This window comes from Hakea prostrata, chromosome 11, assembly GCF_041222555.1.
Source record: "Hakea prostrata isolate BN-2017 chromosome 11, UWA_Hpros_2, whole genome shotgun sequence".
Lineage (NCBI taxonomy): Eukaryota > Viridiplantae > Streptophyta > Magnoliopsida > Proteales > Proteaceae > Hakea > Hakea prostrata.
In genome coordinates this window covers 6,491,149-6,512,297 of record NC_142610.1, presented here as the reverse complement: position 1 = coordinate 6,512,297, position 21,149 = coordinate 6,491,149, and the positions used below count along the sequence as shown (strand labels likewise).

Genomic DNA, 21,149 nt, shown 5'->3' with positions numbered 1-21,149 from the left:
TCTAAGTGCATTTTCACCTCTAAGATTAATCGACCCCTCCATTTTAAGTGCACTCTGTAATTGATGGACTAAGGGATCTGTAAAGTTACATTCACCAATCCGTTTTCATGACACAGTTTCAAAACAACTTCTCAAAAATAACGTTCACAAGAATAAACAACCCCTCACACCTTTATTTAGGAGAGTAAGAGACACCAACAAAGGTTACATCTGTTTTCGAAGGGCAAGATCTAAGGCAGTCTTTGGCCTGATTTTTATCCAAATAAATAGAAATGCTTGCATTTGGTACAATTTATACATCTTATTTCTATTTAAAAAGGGTAGGGGGGGGGGGAAATCAAATGTTAAAAACAAGTCTCAACCTATTTTTTGAAGTGGTTTTTAAAGAACATGTGACTCTAATGATTATAAGTGAGGTTAAAATGGTACTTTACATTCTTTTATAAAACTCATTGACTCTTTGTTTCGCTCCTCATTTCTCTATTCAACCTATGAGGTGAAAGAGAAGTAATAGTTTACAATTTGACTTTGGATCATACACTTATCAAGGGTAGATCCAAAGTCAGCCTTTCACATAAGCAATCTGGAGCCGCCTGATCTCATTGAAGTTCTTAATAACGTATGTGGGTGGAGTGATGGGCCACTCCACCAGCGTCCATCTCATCGTCTTCAGCTCCTCCAGCAATCCCATCACCACCAAACGAAGCTGATGATGTCTAAGACATGTTCTTTTTTTGGCCCAATAGCTTGCAGATGCTTAACAATTCTACCAAAAGTTTGGAGAAAACACCACAACAGCAGCCCATGGCTTTGACATCTCCGATCTTGTTGAAGATTATGAGTAGGAAAGAATCTGGTAACCTGTTGAAATGATTGATCTCTGTGTCGTCGGGTTCTCGATGCCAACATAGCTGGCTCTCGGTCTTGGTCTTGCCATATTCGAACTGTGAGATGTTGCCCTTTAGCCAACTGCAGCAACTGAAATGCTAGTTCAATAGTCAAACAAGCTGATTTGAAATTTTGCTCGACTATGTGATCAAGCTTGAATTCTCTTCGGCGCTTTCTGCAAGTCTTCTTCTCCGACTTCCCTCTCTCCGGCAGAGTCAATGGCTAATTTGTGTTGGGGCATTAATGTCATTTAACTGTCCAAAGGGCATTTATACATTTAAGGTAATTTGTATTTTAAATTTTAAATGAGTTAAATAGAGGTAAGAGCATTTAGGTTCTTTTACCTATGACTTAACAGAAAATCTTAACTATGAGTAACTTGTAATTTTTACAATGGGTGCCATGTAATTTTGAGCATAATAGTAGGTGATCACTAATTTCATCCCAATAATAATGGATGACGTGTAAAAAACTTTTGATTTTTTTTAATTATTTTTCGTTACAATGTGATATTTTAAGAAATGAACATCTTTCTTGGCAGCAAGGTCCGGGGAAAGAATAAGACAAGTGATTTCACTATATTTCGGACCAAGAACGGGACCTATCATAAGAATTTTTTTTAGTAGGTCAATAACTCTGAAAAGAGAGATTGCCTATTTTTTCTTTCATCTCGGGAGAAATACAATCGGGATGAGCTAATTCAAATGCCTTAGGTACAATAAGAACAGCCCCTACATTCAAAGCTCCTGTATTTTACCATTAGCAAGAACTTGTTTCAGTTGCATATCATAAGGGACTTGAACAACTGCTTCAAATACAATATCAGGAAATACCACTTGTGGAACCTCTATCCACGGGCTTATTAGCTAAATGGCAATTGGCACATACAATACGCTTAGTCGCTTCTTGTGGATTTTCACAACGCTGTAATAAAAAAATGGGATATGCGTTTGAAATGGATGTTCGAGTTATTACACATACCACGATCGATAGGGAAATCGATCGAGTCATTTGTTCCTTTATCCAACAAAAGGTATTTTTATTTTGCATGGTACAATCATTGATCCCAAAAATTTCTACAATAAATTAGGTAGGTCACTAGGATAGTTCCCTATCCACAATTTTGGTTTTGTACTGGAAGAGTTTTCCTAAAATATAGGAAAAATACCCTGTCTGGGAAGAAGATAAAGAGTGCCTGAGATTTTTAATACTTTATGTACTATGTACAAACTAAGAAAGATTATGATCAAATTAATGATAATGATGGTGGACCTTCTTTGGTCATTCATTGAATGATAAATCACTACAAGTGACGGAGATAGACGATTTAAATAACGGAAGATCCAATATTTAAAAATTGTATCTAGAATAACTAGAAAAGTATAAATAAGACCATATATAATTTGATCGTTATGAGCAAATCCCAAATCTTTGGAGACAGAGCCAATCAATAATTCCCAACCATGGGGCCAATGAAATCCGATACATAAATCGCTTAATAAAAGAATAGGAAAAACTTTTATTGTATCACTTAATTAAGATAGAAATTTTTTAAGCCAAGAATTAAGAATGACAAGTTTTTCATTACCAATAATAGAAAAAGTTTTTCATTACCAATAATAGAAAAACCACATAGAATAGCTAAAGAGATTATATTTGTCTGAGAAGTGCAAATTAGTATGGATATGGCCTTCATTGCGCATCTTGACCAATTGTATTCTTTCTTTGTGAATTCCTATATGAAGCTTTTGTATATGTGGCTCTGGGTATTTCTTTATCATTTCGTCTAAGAGGCATAGTTCTTCTAATTCTACAAATTTTCCTATAACATTCTTTTCTTGACTATCATTTAAAAAAATTTCGGATTGCTTAGTATTCCACCAATTAGTAATCCAAGCATTTATAAAATGAGAGAGAGATCCACCCAGGTAAAAAGACTATAGATGCAAGATATGGGAGGGGAGTGAATGTTTTCTTTTTTGGTTTTTTGAATTTGTAAATCATTAATAAACCCGCATCATTTGTCTAATCTATCTGATCTCTGATATTTCTATCAAGCATAAGTTATATAACAATGTTTCGAACCTATGGATCTATTCCCTCCTTTTTTCTTTTCTTTTTATTTTAATTAATTGGTATAATTGGTTAGTCCTTGGATCTAGAAATAATGTAGAAATAGAATAAGGATCTCTTTCTCAAATGAAGAAATAATAAAATATTATTTCCAGATATCTCAATTGGTCAAATTCCAAGCAATTGTATTTTCTCGAGAAATGCCCGAAAGAGTAATTAATATTATTTAAAAATTTATTTTGAGACGAAAAACCTCCCCTTAAATAAAATATTTCAAAAAGTTTCACTGGTTACCCATAGCACAAGTCTAAGTGAGGGAATTTCTGAAAAATATGAATGTAATGATGAAATCACACATAGGTAGCAAGGGAAGCAAGAAAGAAATTGGATGCTTAATTATAAGAGATCCAATTATTTGGTCATCACTCAAAGGAGCAAAGCAAAAAGGAAAAGGGTGAATAAAAAGAAAGATTGATTGACAGAAGAGAGAAATTTACAATATATGATCCATCTGTATTTAACATTTAACGTATCTATTCAAAATATTGAATCTAAAAAAAAAAAAAAAAAAAAGAAAAAAAAGAAAAAAAGAAAAAGAAAAAGAAAAGAAAAGAAAAGAAAAAGAAAGAAAAAGAAAAAAAATAATAGAAAATAAAAGAAAAGAAAAGAAAGAGAGTTCTTTTCCTCATGCTATGAAAGCATTAATTTTTATTTCAAAATACTTCAATTGGTAAGCTCAAAAAATAGGCCAATTAGCAGTTTTTTTTCAAGTTCTCGAGCAGTCAAATGCTCATCAATACAAGTCAAGGGAATGGTTTCCTGGCCTCTAATATCCATATAAAGAACACCGCAATGATAAAGACTCTCTTTAACTTCGATTCTGATTGATTGAATATCTTTCATAAATAATTGAAGGAAGATGGGATGAGTTTTTCCAGGAAAACCCCAACGAATACACACCATTCCTTCTTTTCTATTTAGTCGATCATAACCACTACCTACATTCCACGAAATTGTGCACCACATATAGAAGATAATGAACAGACCTGTGATACCGTAGAAAGACATCACAATCCCTTGTCGGAAAAAAATCATTTGCTGAAATAGGAATAAGGATATAAAATTCCTACTAAGATAATTGTAAATTCCAACTAATAAAAACTCCAATTAACGGGAAAAAAAGATAAAAGCCAAACATAAATTACTTGTTTTCCGAGACCCCACTATAAGTTCTATCCATATATATTATGATTGCCAATCCCTATTTATAGCAATCTATACCTGGATTTTTTTTCAACTTTTTATATATAGATATTTTTTCTTTCATTCTCTTTTATAGAATTTGTTTTTCTTTATTTCTTTCTCCCTTTTTTATAGTAACCCATTAAATGTATTTACTTGTTTTTTTCTTTTTCCTTTCTCCATCTTCTATCAAATCCATTAAACATGATTAGAGGTATTCCTTACTCTTTCATAGAAATCCATAAAAGGAAAGAATGAAAATATAAATAAAAAAATAAAAATAAAAAGCTTTTGTAAACGAGGGGAGAGAAGAAAATAGAAAAACTAAAAACGCACCTGATCAAATATAATAGATTCTTTTAGAAAAAAGAGGAGATTAAAAGGATGGAAAAATTGATAAAAATAAATAAATAAATAAATAAGAAGAAGCAAGAAATTGCTTTAATCTGAGTAAAGGGACAAAAATAGAGGATAATTTGACCATTTTGAAATATCAAAAGAGAATGAGAGGGACAAAAATTTGGGGTTTTTGAGAGGGTAAAGTTTGAGGTCAATTTTTCCTAATTCCTTGACATAGTCAAATTCAGATATCTAGAGATTTCAAATCTATAGACTTCAAATCTATGGAGTTATAATTTATAAAATTAAGTGTTTGGTTGTGGAATGAAATCTGTGAATTCATCCTAAAAATTTATTTGATCGACATGATTTTTGTGAATGTACAATTGTATAGCTTTTGAAATCTCGGTGGCTTCAAATTCACCTTTTCACTAAACGTGAACAGTTTAGAACAGAGATTTGTACAACCAAACGGTCAATTTTCCGGATTTGAAATCTCTAGATTCATGTAACTAAACAGGCCCTAGGATAGTAATGTAGTTTAATATAACGAGTAAATGAGTAAAATAAAGTTTCAAAATTATTTTGGGGGTTTTTGTATAAATCAAAGATGCCATGTCATCACTTAACTAATGGAGCTCAACAATAGGGGCATTAATATTCACAAGTAAAGTCTAAGGTTAGATTAGTAATTTCAAAAAGTATAAGAAATAAAAAATTAATTAAATTATAATACAATAGGCAACAATAAATATCCCTAAACTTTTAAGCATAGATTTTGTAGTCATTTTAATTTTAACATAGCATAAACAAAAGTTAGCAATGCATTAACAATAAGTTTGTTAGTACATTCAAACTCAAACTACACTAGAAACTACAACTACATAAGACTTAGAGGCACATACACCTCGCAAATAAAAAAACCTACATCTAAGTAAAATTATTTGGGTAATTGTATTACAAATTCTACAAAACACAATAATGAAATTGCAATATAATTGAAAGATGAAGATCCTTAGCCAATCCAGAGAGCTTGATGTTGCAATGAATGAACCACCAATAAACGAGGATGAGTCGCACCTTAAGTGTTGTCTTTAAGGTAATTGATGCACCCTACTACCAAGGGTTTTTCGCACCACCACCTCCAAGATAAAGCAACCTCCAACTAGAAGATGAGTTAATTTTTCTAGTCCCTTTAAGGAGCCAAAAGCTACAGCACAACACTTAGACGAACTCAAAAGAAAAAAATGAACTTTGTAAATCAAATAATGCAAGTGTTAGAAGTGTCTTTATTAAACACCACATGCAATGAAGGGGTTGGATTTATATAGGCCAAAACCAGCCCTTACACCCCTTGAGAATCTCAAGACAACGAATTGGATCATTGAATCACAATGACTCACCTCTTCACAAGGGAGAGAATCAATTCCCCCTACTAATGAAGAATCAATGGGCTTGTCCCTTTTCTACTAATGAGAATAAACCACCTTGATCTAACCTCCCACTAAATGGAGAATTAACTTTCATATCACCTATTTTGTATGAATTGAATTTAATCTATTCAATTACCTTAACCCCATTCATGGTAATGACCATTAGTTGAAAATAATAATTGAAGGTCAATAGTTAGAATTTGAGTAAATTCCACCCTACAAGTAAACCCACCTCATCACTATGATCAAGACCTTTAAGACCCATGATCAATGTCATGCAGAGCTTCATAACCAAGGTCAAGAAGGGCCTCCTTTACTCATGGGTGCCTTATTACCACCCTTACCTCATGGGTCCCACACTAACAAAACAATTAAAATAAAAGATATGCAAAAACTAATTTTGAAACTTAATATAGACTTTAATAAAAAACCAAAACAATATTAGGTCATTTCGAAGGAAAAAAGGCTAGCTATGAAATTCAAAAGTATATCCATTGGTCATTGGGAGGTGGAGGTGTTGTGTTCACCCTGAAAGAATGAGGACCACTGGCCTACCTAGTTAGTCTTCCACCTTCTTTGAAAATATCTTGAGGAAGAACCATGCATCACTACAAATCTATTGCAAAACCCTATACAAATTTTATTTTTGCTATACCCACATATCCTAAGATATCCATTTCTCCCCCTACGGGCTCAGGAACCCCAAAAATTTTCCTATCATATATGTGAAAAGAAAGGTAATTAAAATTCTAAAAATCAATCAAATGATTTTAATTCAGTTTAGTATGCACTTCAACTTAGGTAATTTAGACAATATAACCAGAAGTCAAATGACAAAGAAAAGAGGCTAAACAAAAGCTTGGATCGATAAAAGAGAAAACACCCTAAAGTAGAAGTAAAACAGACATTGTAAAACTATGAAAATGTCACTGAAAACAGAAAAATGTAAAAAAACCCCCTCAAAATGACATCAAAACATGAAAAAATGACGTTGTTACTGCATAACAGTGAGTCTTGCTTAAGGAATTGTCCCAAAGTGCCCAATCGAATTTCAGCCCATTTAAAATCTGGGACCCTGAGGTACCTGAGGTGCTACTCCATATGCATCATAATCCTTAGATAAGAAATAAAGTGTCATGACATGATTTTAGAAGACTAGATAAATCCCTTTTTGTTCTCGATTTCAACTATTACAGCATAATGTGGGAAAAAGAAAAAGAAGTTGATTTACAACTTGTGAATTGTCCTAGTTTGAAGGTGAACCCCACATTCACCTTTGCTCTTTGAAACTACCAACCACAGCAGATTGATTTTTATGGCCAAGCAGATTCGCAAAGTTTTTATAATATGCCATGAAATCAACACTTTCTAATACTTTGACTAAAAACCTTTGCTTTTCATCGACCTCAATTTGTCCATCTTTGGATTCATCACCTGTAGCAATTACTTTGATGGACTTGATTTGAAAAGTTTGGTTCAGATGAGGATTGTAATTAGCCATTATTGGTGCACCTAGAAGTTCTCCCAGGTATATATCCTGCAGTAGAAACAATCATTCATGAACAGTTAAAAGCCAGTAAAAAGAAAAGAACAGAAAACTATGCAGGAAATTAACAATGTAAATTGGCAAACCACAATTACAATTTCATGTGCTTTCTCAAATTTTTTATGTTTGGATGAGATTTGTTATAGAGAATAATGTTACAGCTGCAGATCCTTAACACATCTCTCAGATTGCATCACAGAAATGAACCATTGCTAGAACTTATACCAAAATCAATGAGTTGTCATTGTACTCAATCCCAATTCAAATTACTTCATTGTAAGGCCAAACCACAATTCAAACTATGATTTGATCTCACAAGGAAGTAACTTTGAATCGAGATTGTATGCTGTTAATTATAGTGGGTGGGTCCCACTACAATTTGCATCATAGGTGGCAGCAAGATGGTTATGTAGTTTAAGATGACTACTCCTCTATTCAATTGAGTCTAAACAGGACTCTAATATTCCCTTCCTAAGATGAATATAAGGAAAACCTAATTAAGGAATTAAGGTTGAGGGAAAATATTATAAATAGAGGGATGGAAAACCAAACAGAAACACATTGATTAAGAATACTCCCCTATGCTTTACGAATTCTCCAAGCTAATCCTGAACCTCCATCATTGTGGTTCGTCAATTTGAAAGCGTGGAAATAACCTATAGAGTTCACAAGCTAAAAGAATGGAAAGAAAACACAAAAAGGCACCTCCAATGTCTAGATCCATTGCAGAATATCACTAAGATAAAGGATCTAGAACTCTTCTTTCATTGATTTAGTTTAACATATGCAATAACAGTTTGTTGATTGGTTCTCTTTCCTTCTTTGATTTTCATGATTTGAATCTCCTATACAAAATACACACAAACACCCTTTTCCTCAAAACAAGAACAACATCAAACGATAGAGACAACAGTTTTTAACTCTTAAACACCTTTAAGTTTCTTTCTCTTGCAAAAAGAAAATAATGCAGGGAATTACTTTACCATGTGATTGTATCTATGATGCTTTTGTTGCAATCTGTATAGCTTTGAGAGCAAGTTCTGGGCAAATTCAACTTCAGGTGTCCTGTTAACGTTCTGCAACTCTTCTAACATCTTAGGAAAAGAAGTGACTTGTCTCTGAACCCCAAGTGGAATCAGTGTGATGCTGAGATCTGATTCAAAGACTATCTTTGCAGCAAAAGGATCAAGGAACATGTTAAATTCTGCAAATTTGTTTGAAGGAATTGTGAAGAGATTTCCTTCATCACTGTCATCAGAACTGACGTGTCCTCCAACTATATATACATCCTACAAAGTGATGTGTTATTTTAACAACAAAATATTTGTATACATGGCCAATCATGATCATACTAACTCTGGAATTTCCTGATCACCCTTTCTCTTGCCAGTTCTATACATCATGTAATTAGGAAATCAATCCCCTTTTTTAGGTGAAATTATCCTTAGTTTACCTCATTAGTTTCATCCAAATTCACAATAATTAATTTATGAAAACTTGAAATATCAAAGGGATGTAGAAAAAATTGAGTGAGGAGAAAGAAGCTCTGAGGAAATGGAGTTCCAATGGATTTTTTTTTGGCGCCTGAAACCAACTGAGGAGGCCGGAAATGAAGGAGTTGGAGCCGGGGATGGAAAGAAATCTTATGTTGGTGTTGTTGGAAACTCCAAGAAGCCTGAAATTGACTCATCCCTCTCTCATACAAGCTGGTTCTCATCGAAGAATTGTGATTTCTCAGCAAGAGTATCAAGTGCAACATAATCATTTTGTTTCCCACTTATTGGTAGAGTCAAATTTCAACTTGCTTACATGGATGAGTTGGGAGATCTTGTGAGGAAATCCTAGAAATTAATACAGGCAATGGTTTTGCTTTCTACGTGAAAAAGGGTTCATAATTTTTCAGTTCATGAGTGAGGGAGACATGAAGGAGGTCTGGTGTCATTGCAAGTGGAAGGTGGGAAATCAGTTTATCCGCCTTCAAAGATGGCGTCTAGATTTCATTGTTCAAGCCCCTCCACCAGCAGCTAGCTAAGCTAGTGTGGGTGTGTTTTCCAGATCTACATCTAGAATATTGGCACAAAAAAGTTCTACTTTAAATTGCAAAGACTGTGGGATGTCCTGTGTCACTTAATTGAAAAACACACAAGGGTTTTGTTGGCCATTATGCAAGAATATTGGTGGAGTTGGGAGAAAGTGAGGTGCAAATTGAAAGACTGGAACAAGGTACTTCCTGTGTATTCTCAGTTTTTTATTTTTTAATTTTTCAAAGAGGGATCTATGAAGATGGCATCACAAAATTCTCAATGTGTAATCATGAGGGCCATCCAAAGCAACAATGTAGAGATAAATCGAAGGTCCCTATGATTTCGAACTCTGAAATTTTGGTAATCTAGAAGGAACTCCAACGACGAGGGTTGGGGTTGACAGGAGTCCCAACGTCCAAGTGCAACTTCGAGATGAAGTTGAGTCAGAAGCAAACTCTGAAAGGCTCAAATTCAAAGAGCTTTTGATAATTTATCTAAGAGCAAATTGCACTGGCACCCCAAAACGGAGGCTTTTAAGCACTAACAACCCACTTTATGTTTGAAAAACACATAATTCATATTCTGTTAGAATGGTTAGTTATATTATCGCAAAGTCTATTATACCCTTCCAAGAAATCTTGTTCTCATTTATCAAAAAAAAAAAAAAAAAAAAAAAAAAAAGAGACATTCTTCTACCTACAAAGGTTATTTGATGAAGACATTGCTTTTTAGTTTTTTATTTTTTATTTTTTTTTCTCCTCAGATTTTGGTAAGGGCATTTTTGGAATTAAAGAAAAATAAACAGTGGGTTAACTGTTTCACTAACAGAATGGACTAATGTGTTTAATGAATTGGAGTGTCTATGTTTTTCAAACATAAAGTGGGGTGTCAGTACTTTAAAGCTTTCATTTTGGGGTGCCAGTGCAATTTGCTCTTTATCTAACTCTAGAAACGATAGGGATTTAGTTCAAATTCTTGTGGACAAGGTGGGGCCCAAATTTCAGATTAAAAATACAGAGAATGTAGAGGATTTAGTTCAAATTCAAACAAGTGCTCTTTGTTGATAAGGTGGGGCCCGGATTTCAAATTCAAAGTGTAGAGAACATTGAGGGGGCCCACGTGGAAGGTGAGTTTACCATTGATAAAGTGTCTAATGAATTAGAAGTTGATACAACATTTCAGTTGGGTGTTGCAGCGAAGCCAAGACGTTCTAGTATGAATTATGAGATTAACTAGAGGATAGGACAACTTGGTGGGTGAGAGGGGAGGAAACAATCTAGCTTAGTATCTATGGGTTTTTAAAGGAAGATCTCAAACAGTAGGCGAAGGGAGATTGCTTCTGAAGATATTCCAGAAATTGATCAACTCTTGGTGGAGAAAGAAAACAATAAGATGAAAATCAAACTTAGAATATAGGCTCCTCTGATAGGGAAGGGTTCTTCCATTCTATAATTTTTTATGATGATATTCTGTTTGAAATATTAGGGATATGGAGAGAAAGGCAAGGATCAATACTCTGCAAATGTAATTTTTCTTGATGTAAGTTTTTCCTTTTTCTATTCTAAATACAAATGAGCTTTTACCAAAAATAAATAAATAAATAAATAAACAACACCAAAGATTCCTTACCTGAATGGTGGAGCTCAAATTCTTATCTGATAATATGATGTTTGCTAAATTTGTAAGAGGTCCACTAGTCAGTACTGTAATTTTCTGCCTTCGATCCATTTTCTCCACAATAGACTTCCAAACTTCCAATGCAGATGGTTGTCTATATTCTGGATGATCAGTATCTCTAAGAGCTCCAAATTTCAGAGAGGTCTCTGCAGTGTACCTGAAGTATAACTCCATTTTTGTTGAACAAATTACTGATATTTTAAGAAAATAATAGTAATAATAACAATAACAATGAAATGGTATCACATAGTCTAAAGCTTGAGAGACCTTTTCTTCTTAAATTTAGCAACAACTGGAGATATTTTTCAGTCACTTATAATATATACCTATAGAGGAAATGTTACGGGATATACATGTCAGATGATCTTTATGAAATATAACCTTGCATACGAGTATAGTTTTCGTATGACTTTCCTGTCGGGTAGTATGGGTTCTCCTAATGCTTCTTTCACTACAAATTTGAGTGGAACCTATGTGAGATTCAATGACAATTTTACTTTAATATTTTATTATTATTCAGATGTGGGTCTCATATAATTTGTGGTGAAGAAGAAGCCTCAGCCGTCAGAAAAGCACATACTTCTCTCCCAACAGAGTGGTGATCCCAACTCCTACCATAAACGTAGAGGGTGCATTGACATGCGTTCATGATTCTACTATTGTGTCAAGAAGGCAATACATTAAATGAGACACGAATTCAAAATGAGACCTATCTACATTGGTCGTCTATATTAACCCAAAAAAGGGGGGGGGGATTATAAGCCTTATGTACTCAATGCATAGGTGCTCTCATGTTTAGTAGGGTTTGGCCGAAGAGATTGAAATATATATGCAGCCTTGCCTTTGTTTCTAAGAGTTGAACCCTATGATTAAGCATTCAACAAATGAGCACTTGATTAATATGTCAAATGAAAAAATCTTGATAGTTTAGTTAAGATAAGTATATGATGGTAATGCAATCTCAAATGAATGATAATGGAGTTTTGAAGGGTTACCTTCTAGGACTTCGAGGCAACTCACGAGCCAACCCATAAAGTGTATCAGAATCCAAAAATCCACCACCACCATTTGGTATTGCTTTTAAATAATTGCAATCATCAACAGTAACAGTAGTATTGGTGATCAGTGAGTGATTCAGAGGTAATTCATTTCCTAAACCAACTAGGATGTCATCACGCCCCATCATGTGTAGTACATCATAGATGGCATCTATTGTTGCTGTATTCGCCCATCCTATTGGACTCACAAATATTGCCTAAGAGAAATATATCAAAATATAAATAGTTAGAACCGATTATATTTTAAATGGAATTTAAAGCTATTGGCAAATTTGTTTGCTACTTCAAAGTGAAAGCAAAACTATTAAAAAGAAAAGAAGAAAAAAAAATGAAGTTTCATTATCATGATTTTTAACTTAAGTGAGATGTGTATTACATCATAGATGGTATTTTTTTTCTTCTTTAGATTTCTTTTCTTATTTACTAATAACCCCTTAAAAATTCTAGACCAAATAATATTGGCATTCTCTCTTTAAGTGGGGCCAATTTGTTGATTTTGTAAGCCCATTAGTTATCATAAGAGCTTGGGACCCAGGATTTAAATAATTTGGTATCTTTACTTGAACTCAACCAAGGATTGAGCTGGGATTGGTAGATTAATTACTAATGTTGTCGTTATCTTAATTTGGCAAGCATTACATCAGTTTGGGATTTTGTTTGTTGTTGTGTGATTGAAGACATATTCGGATTTTATTTAAGGAAATCTTCTGTTATGAAATTTCTTGAGATATTCGTCATTTAAGGTGATTATTGGTTTATTTATTTATTATTATTATCATATTTAATGGTAAACGAGGGAGAGATTGAAGATGTCGACTGCAAGAGACTTTTCTGGATTTCAATGGACTCCAGAGTGAGTTGGGTGGTTGGAATGTCTTATTTGGAATAGGCTTTTGTATAGTCATTGGAGGTATACCTTTATGGAATTTTTGTGTAGCTATGGGAGTTGCACCTTCATAAGATTCTTTATGCACGCCTTGGAGTTGCAATTTTATAGACTTTTATGTAGTCGTTACGGTGCTATATTTGGTGTTTCTTTATGGTTGTTAAGTGCTACATTTGATGGGCTTTTCTATTGCCATTGCATATTGCATTTTGAGACCTTCATTGGAAAAGGGTGTCTATGTTTTGGTTGGTTGATGTGAAGACATAGATTTATACTAGTTGATTGGGGTATTGATTTGAGTTTGTTGGTGTTTGAATGCTAATACGATTTAAATTGGTGCTACATTTCAAGTTTATTCTTATTTGTCTAAGTTTGAACTTTCTTTGTGTATACTCCAGCTTGAGGGGGAGTGTTATAGATAATGAGAGGTATCATGTAAGACGACAGGGGGAGTCCCCCTATTGTGGTTTCGTAATTGGTTCGGGTCTTTGGTTATTAATATCCTAAGCTAAGTGAGTTTCTTACTAAGCTTTAAGCTTAATTAGGTAACAATTAAAAGTTATTTTCTTTTGTAATTTTATTTTAGTTTATTAAAATATGTACTTGCTAGTACAGTAGAATATATAGATTCTATTGCCCAAGCCTATTCTCCAATTATTCTCTCTTCTTTCTTCTCTCTACTTAGTACTTGTTACAAAACCTGAGATTACTAATAAATAAATCTGACTACCATAGAGAAAAATGATTCACAATACATTTTCCTTGTCCTTATATTTCTTGTGAATTTTTCGAAATTAAGGGGATTATCTTCAGATTGAAGACCTATTTTAGTTAATTTGCTTGAAGACATGAACTTTAAAGGATGCATATAAGGAATAAGGCTATCACTATTGTGGGGTCTTTGAAGGAATAATGTATACAACCCTACCTTTTTTGCAAAGATAGCAAACTTGAACCTATGATCACTTTGTCACGATGAGTACCCTAACAATTGCACCAAGGTCCACTATTGTGATCATGGGTGTCAACGAGCTGGGGTTTGGACAAACCTTGAACCCTAATCCTACCCTAGAGAACGAAATTGAACCCCAAACCCTATCCGACCTGGTTAGAGTTAAAAAATTATCCAACTCACACCTAAGTAAGCCTCATAGTGGGAATATATTTAGATATTTAGAGTTAGTGGGATATTGATATTGTCACTTACACAAAAAAAGAGGAATACTAGATTTGTTTAAAGTCATTTTAAAATTTAAATATAACTTTAATTAAATAAAAGTAACATAGGGTCAAGTTGTCAATAAGGTTTTATTAACTCCCCTACTTGTGATATACAATATTAATAACCTATAAAATTTGTAAAAGGATTAAAGCCTTACCTTGAGACTGATGATTTCAACAGGTGCTTTAAGTAGATAGATAAGAGAGAGAAAATCTCCAGGACTCATGTCCATGTCAAATATAACAGATTTGCCCATTTTTCTTCCTCCAAGATTAGGCTTGTGTAGAACTTCTTCGTAATAAGGAAATTGTGTTGTGAAGTTATATTTTCCAGCTTGTTGAGGGAGGTTTAGTACCTACAACCAAAACAAAAAACCAATATTCATATTTTCATACTTCGTGAAAAAATTATTAAAATTCAAATTTCTTGGATAATGAAATTATAGAATATCTTACATCCATGAAGCTATTGTAAAATTCTTTATCAAGTGCACTTTTGGAATTCTTTGCTGGTTTTGCCTTAGTAGCAACAAGAACTTGGACAGCCTCTTGACCTATCACCTCCTTTGTGTAACCATCCTATTTAATATATATTTTTTTAATTTAGTTAATAAATATATGTATTTTGTGATAAGTACAGAAAATGTAATATTGAATAAATTTCTATGTTGTACAAACCATATACCTCACATCTCCTTCTAGCATTTTTCACAATGCAAAATGGATCTTGAAGCCCCATTTGAACATGACCACTGTGCACTCCATTACTTTTCAAATTGAACTTTGGAATTGGAAGACCATCAAAGAATGGATTTGAGCCATCAAAAATTCCATAAGGTTTATTTGAAGTAACTATAGTAAGATTCATATATTCCATCTCTGCAAATTCGTTATCTCCATTTTTCTTATATAGGTTACGCAGTATTGATACAGTAACTCCAGCTGCAAAGGGATCCCACATGAAATAACTCTACAAAAGGATAATAATAGATTAATGTTGATCAATAAAAAAAAATTAGTGAACATTTTATCATATAAGCTCAAGATTCAACCTTTTTATCATTATTTTGACTAATGATATTTACTCAGGAAAACTTAATTCAAAATCATAACAATAAAATGAGTTACCTTATAGAATTGGTCATCAAACCAAGTATCACGGATTATCTTCAAGGTGATGAAGCTATATCGTGCCTCGTGTGTATGTTGTCTATGTTCAAGTGCAGTGAAAAACTTCTCATGTATAGGGATAGTATTTGTTGCATCCAAGGGAATAAGGGTTACAGGAATTCCAGAATGAAAAACCTATGTTAAAGAGAAGTGTATATCAACATCTAATAAAAGTGAATAAGGTTGAAGTGGTGAAGGCTACTTAATGGAATGCAACAGGAACACAAAAAGTTTAGTTAATTACCTGATATGCTGCAAAAGGATCCATGAAAATATTAAACTCTGCATATGGATTGCTTAGATATCCTAGAACCAAGTTACCAGGATTCCCGCATTGTGAAAGCTTGCAAGATGGTGAATATGCATTCTCTGGACAACAACCTGTTGGGTTCTTTGATCTCACAGCACCTCCCATCACATAAATGTGTTTGATATTTTTCTTCAAATGAGGATTAGTCATGAGAAAAATGGCGAAGTTTGTATGGCTTCCAAGGAGAAGTATAGATATTGGACCTTTTGATATTGTATCGATCATCACTTGTTGTGCAGTTGGTTGTTGAAGAGGAGAATAACTTCTTGTCCCCTGCACATAAACTCTCTCATACACCTTCTAGTAATGGAGTAAAATAGCATCAATCTAGTCTTTTTTGGATCTCTTTCATTTTTTAAGTTGTACATAAATACTCAAGAACCAATATGTCAAATGAGATTTGGTAGTGAAATGTGTTTGATAACTATAATAAGTCCTTATCTCAAGTAAATGAGATTGGTTACATGAATTTCTACCTTTCAATCAGTTCTTTTAGGTCATATTAAATACAGGAGCTAAGCAATGACAATAAAGTATTACAAAACACATCTAAGTTTTGATATTGGAGCTCAACTAAATAGTTCCAGTTTCATAAATTTAAAATTTTAAAAGAGAAAATAAAATATGACCAATTAACTCTATGCAAAAGCCATTTTAAAGACAGTTTAAAACCCTAGGAGAGAGGTCTACGAACACTAGGATGGTGGGTTAGCCATTCTCTATTGGTGGAGAAACTTATTTTTAGAGTTTTCAAACTTTCAGGTTTACTCATATTCCGGTGTTTGTTTGTTTGTTTGTTTGTTTGTTTTCTTTTCTTCGTGAGATGCTTTAAATTGAAGAAAAAGAAGAAAGAGCAAAAAATAAAAGTACTTGAGGAAGAAAACCTCTACGCAAGCCATAATTTGTATTTATACGCAGCCGCTTAGAAACAGCTTGTCTGCATCGACAACCTCCCGCTGTTGACATATCCTATTAAAACATAATAATAATAATAATAAGGAAAATAAACCATTAGTTGATTGTATACTTTCAACCATGCTGAAACTAATAAGAGGATCATTAAAGGCATCAAATATAGATGGCATTTTAATTTGATAGGGTATGATGAGTTTCACGCACTCTTATATCTAAACAAAATCGCACAGTTTTGTGTGACTATAGCATGATAAGATGAGGTAGAAACTACCTCATGAATCCTAAACTTTCTCTTAAAGTTTTGATTCAATTGGAGAACTAGAGATTCAATTTAACGATTTATACATAGGGCTGTTAGTTACTTGAGTCATATATTTCCAAATTTAGTTAAACATTCTGTCATATATTTTCACACATTCTTGTAGTTATCTTGATAAATGAATCAATAATTCTGATTGTAACCCCTTAGATTGAAACTGGATTTATCCAGTAAATATTTATCTCAATTATAGTTAAAATGTTTAACGTTTGATATTCAGATAAGATGAAACCTCTAGATTTCACCACATATGACATAAATCTATAGATTCATGTTTGAAGATAGACTGTAAAAATGTGAATCTCAAGATATTCAGAATTCAAATGCTTTCACACAACCAAAGGGGTAAAACTATCTCCACTCAATTTTAGATTCAAAGTGATGATTGATAGTTGGAGAAGAGACAGACATGGACAATGATTTTTTGAAGTTTTATATCAATGAATATGGAGGCTTCGAAATTTAGTAACTGATATTCATGTAAAATTTTTGAGGTTTTTGGACTTTAAGAAATCTACTTGTACACATTTGGGTCCTCAAGCTTTATTTATAAGGTATCATTTTATCATGAATGATATCTATTAAATTCAAATTACCCATGATTTCTATGTGCTCCTTGAAGATGAGGTGTAATCTATATTTTGAAGGTTATCCTCATGAGGCCATGTCTGAATAGGGGGGATAGGTCTCACATGGACCCCACAAGTATAATGGGTAGAAAAGTCATTCTCAATAATTATCCAAGGAATACAATTAAAACAGTATTTTAAAGAAAATATAATTAAAACCCATGTTGAATCCTGGCTCTTCCCCTAGTTATCCTCAACAAACTTTAAACAAGATCATGAATCTCAACTTACCTGATCAATCATAGGAAGATATCCACCAACATTTGGGAGTATAGTACCATTTGGTGAAATGCCACCATCACCCCCAACTCCAACTGCAATTTCATCCCTATCCATCATGTGGAGGATGTCATATATGTGATTCACGGCATGTCCAGCATCAGTCCAAGAATTGGCACTGATTGTGATACCCTATAATAATGTTAGAATGTAATCTTCTTGTGAAAATTTTAATTTAATAGTGGATAAAGTCAAGATAATAACTTCTCTAGCTAACACTTAAAACATTTATGCAAATGTAAAAGAACATAACAAAATAACAGATTTAGTAAACAAGACTGAGAAAACTAATGCAAAGCTCATGAAACATCACTAATGTTTTGCCAACTTAAACATCTCAATCCTTAACTTGTCTATGGACTATGGTTAAGATTGAAGACAAACTTAAGTAAAAAAGAACGACCTAATAATAGTGAAAATCAACTATTTAGAAAAATCTTCTTGCCCTAGAAGTATATTTCCAGAGAGATATTTAACTTTCAAGAGGGACTCTACTGTTTACATATACAATAGAAACTTCAAATAATGTAGAACACTTGTAATAAGTGTTGTGCAGACCAAAAAAATATATGGGTTTTGCATGAACAGGTTTTTCATGTATACATGAGAGCATACAGGTTTTTAACATACGCAAATATATCTATAGGTATTTGTTGTGAATTGTTAGTCAATATTATTGTATATATCTTGCATTTTTTATAGTTTACTTAATGTAATATTCTAGTATAGGTAGGTCTTTAATTGTAATCTTCTATTAAAGGTATTTGCCTTATGTAATTTTCTATTCTAGGAAGTTCTCTCATTTATCGTAATATTATATATATTCTATATGTATGTCTCTTTTCTTAAAGTTGAACTCTCATTCTTTTATTTATATGCATTTCATTTATCAATAACATACTCACCAATTTTCAGCTAATTAATTATAAACTTTAACATGGCATCAGCCTAACATTCGATCCTATCTTCTTCCTCATGGGAACCAAGCTCCATCCCCAGCTGCTACTCTAGCAGTTGCTAGCCTATCTTCTCCTTATTATCTTCATAATTCTAATTACCCTAGTACCTCTTTGGTCATTCAACTTCCTTTCCGATGAAACCAACATCACCTTCAATTTTAAATGTCCATTCGTATATACTTAATACCTGCACTAGCTTCTCTAGCAGAAATCAAACCATCATCTTCCCCAAGTCTAAATCCTAATCCTAATCTTCATTCCTTATTCTAAATCAATACATCTTAGAAAAAAGCCACCCATTCTCTCTATAGTGTAACCAAAAACCCAAAAACTATTTCCAAATGCTAAACCTAAACCATGAACGCTAGATCTTGTGCCAAATCTTTCAAAGCCTAAATCCTAAAACCTACCCGACACTCAAAATCCTAAACCCTAAACTAAATTCCTTATTCCTCTAAGCATGTATGCATTGTTTCCTAATATTTTTGTCACGTTTCTTGGTCGCGCATCATCCATCATCTTTGTTCCACCCAAACTTGCCTCATTTGAGCACCTTTTTGATTTATTTACCATGCTCCTTAGTTGTGTATCATTCCATCATATTCTATCCAAACTGGACATTCATGATCTTCATGCTTCACCTTAAAAGGAGTGTTATTCAATATTTTTATGTATATCTTGCATTTTTGGTAGCTTAATGGAAAACAACAAGTCATTCCCCCCCTAGACTAACAATAATATTATTAACTACCTCTTTAGGCAGCGTAGAATCATACTATGTCAAAATGAACAATAACATCTCTTATTATTAAATTCTAGTATAGTTAGATCTCTTATTGTAATCTTCTATTACAGGTACATTTCTTATTGTAATTTTCTATTCTAGGTAGTTCTATCGTTTATTGTAATATTCTATTTTAGGTAGGGTCTCCTTTCTTATGGATAAAGTTTATCTCCTGTTGTTGTATTTTTAGGCATTCATTTCTCAATAACATACACACCAATATTACGCCAATCCTAAACGTAACAGGATTCATATTGAATTCACCAATTGCGAGTCCCATGTACTAAATTCTATCTAAATATCTTGCAACCATTCATTTTCATGTGTGAATGAAAAATCACTAGAAAAATAACCCTGAGGGCGGATGGTTCAGTTGGAAAAAAACAACGATTCCACATAGGAGGTCAGATCAAATCCCTCGAGGCCAGGGGTGTAGCCCCTCCTTATATTTAAATTATATATGAAATAGCTATCTTCCTGAGGAGAAGTCAAGGTGGGCGTAAGCACCTAAGTTCCCCCCCCTCCCAAAAAAAAAATAATAATAAATAAAAAGAACAAAAATAATTCACCAGAAAATTTCACTTGTGAAAGTGAAAATGAGAGTGGGCTACCAATAACCAATACATTTGGTTCAAGGTTATGGCTAAATTGGGCTTATCCTTTTCCTTTAGACCATTTTCCAAAACCCACAAAAACACAAAGATAGAGAGAACCTCTAGTTTGATCTCCGTTGTGCTCTGTTTCAGTAGATACAATAGAGCAAATATATCATCCGCATCAACATCTGTATCCAAAAGAAGCCTTTGAGGTTGCTGAACCCTGAAATAACTGAACGTTCGGCCGAAAACACCCAACACAACCAGTAAACAAACAGCTTGCCACAGCACCATATTTCTCCTTCTATGGCAACCCCCAAGTGTAATTCTTATCCCTGAAATCACTTAGAGAACAACAGTTACATCAAAATACATTCATGATATTAGAATTTAAATGCAAAAAGGGGAAGGAAAAAAAAACCAAAAACAAAAAAAATGTAAGATCAATCCTATCTAAATGATAATGAAATAAGTATATTTGTTCATTTGAGATAAAGAAAGAATGTTTGGTCCGTATCAGATGTTAAGAAAACCAACGTGCCTTTCAGGTTGTTCATGAAGGTTTCCTTTTGGGTTGGGACCTATCAAGATGCTGGTTCTTTCTAATCCTCTTAATCTATCAAATACTTGCAACAATCACCTGCAGAGGGTGAGAGAAAGGTTTAAGGGTTTGAATTAGAGTAAAACCTTATGAATTGAGTTTGCTAAGGGCCTGTTTGGTTACATGAATCCAGAGATTTCAAATCTCTAGATTCATGAATGCGAGATTTATACTCATTTGGTTGTGAAAATCTCTGGATT

The 21,149-nt window shown here is 33.3% G+C and overlaps 1 pseudogene; it reads right to left on the bottom strand.

Annotated features, from left to right (window-relative positions):
- Window positions 1-7,221: 7,221 nt before the first annotated feature.
- LOC148999796 (nucleoside hydrolase 3-like) lies at window positions 7,222-20,642 on the bottom strand (annotated as a pseudogene).
- Window positions 20,643-21,149: the final 507 nt, after the last annotated feature.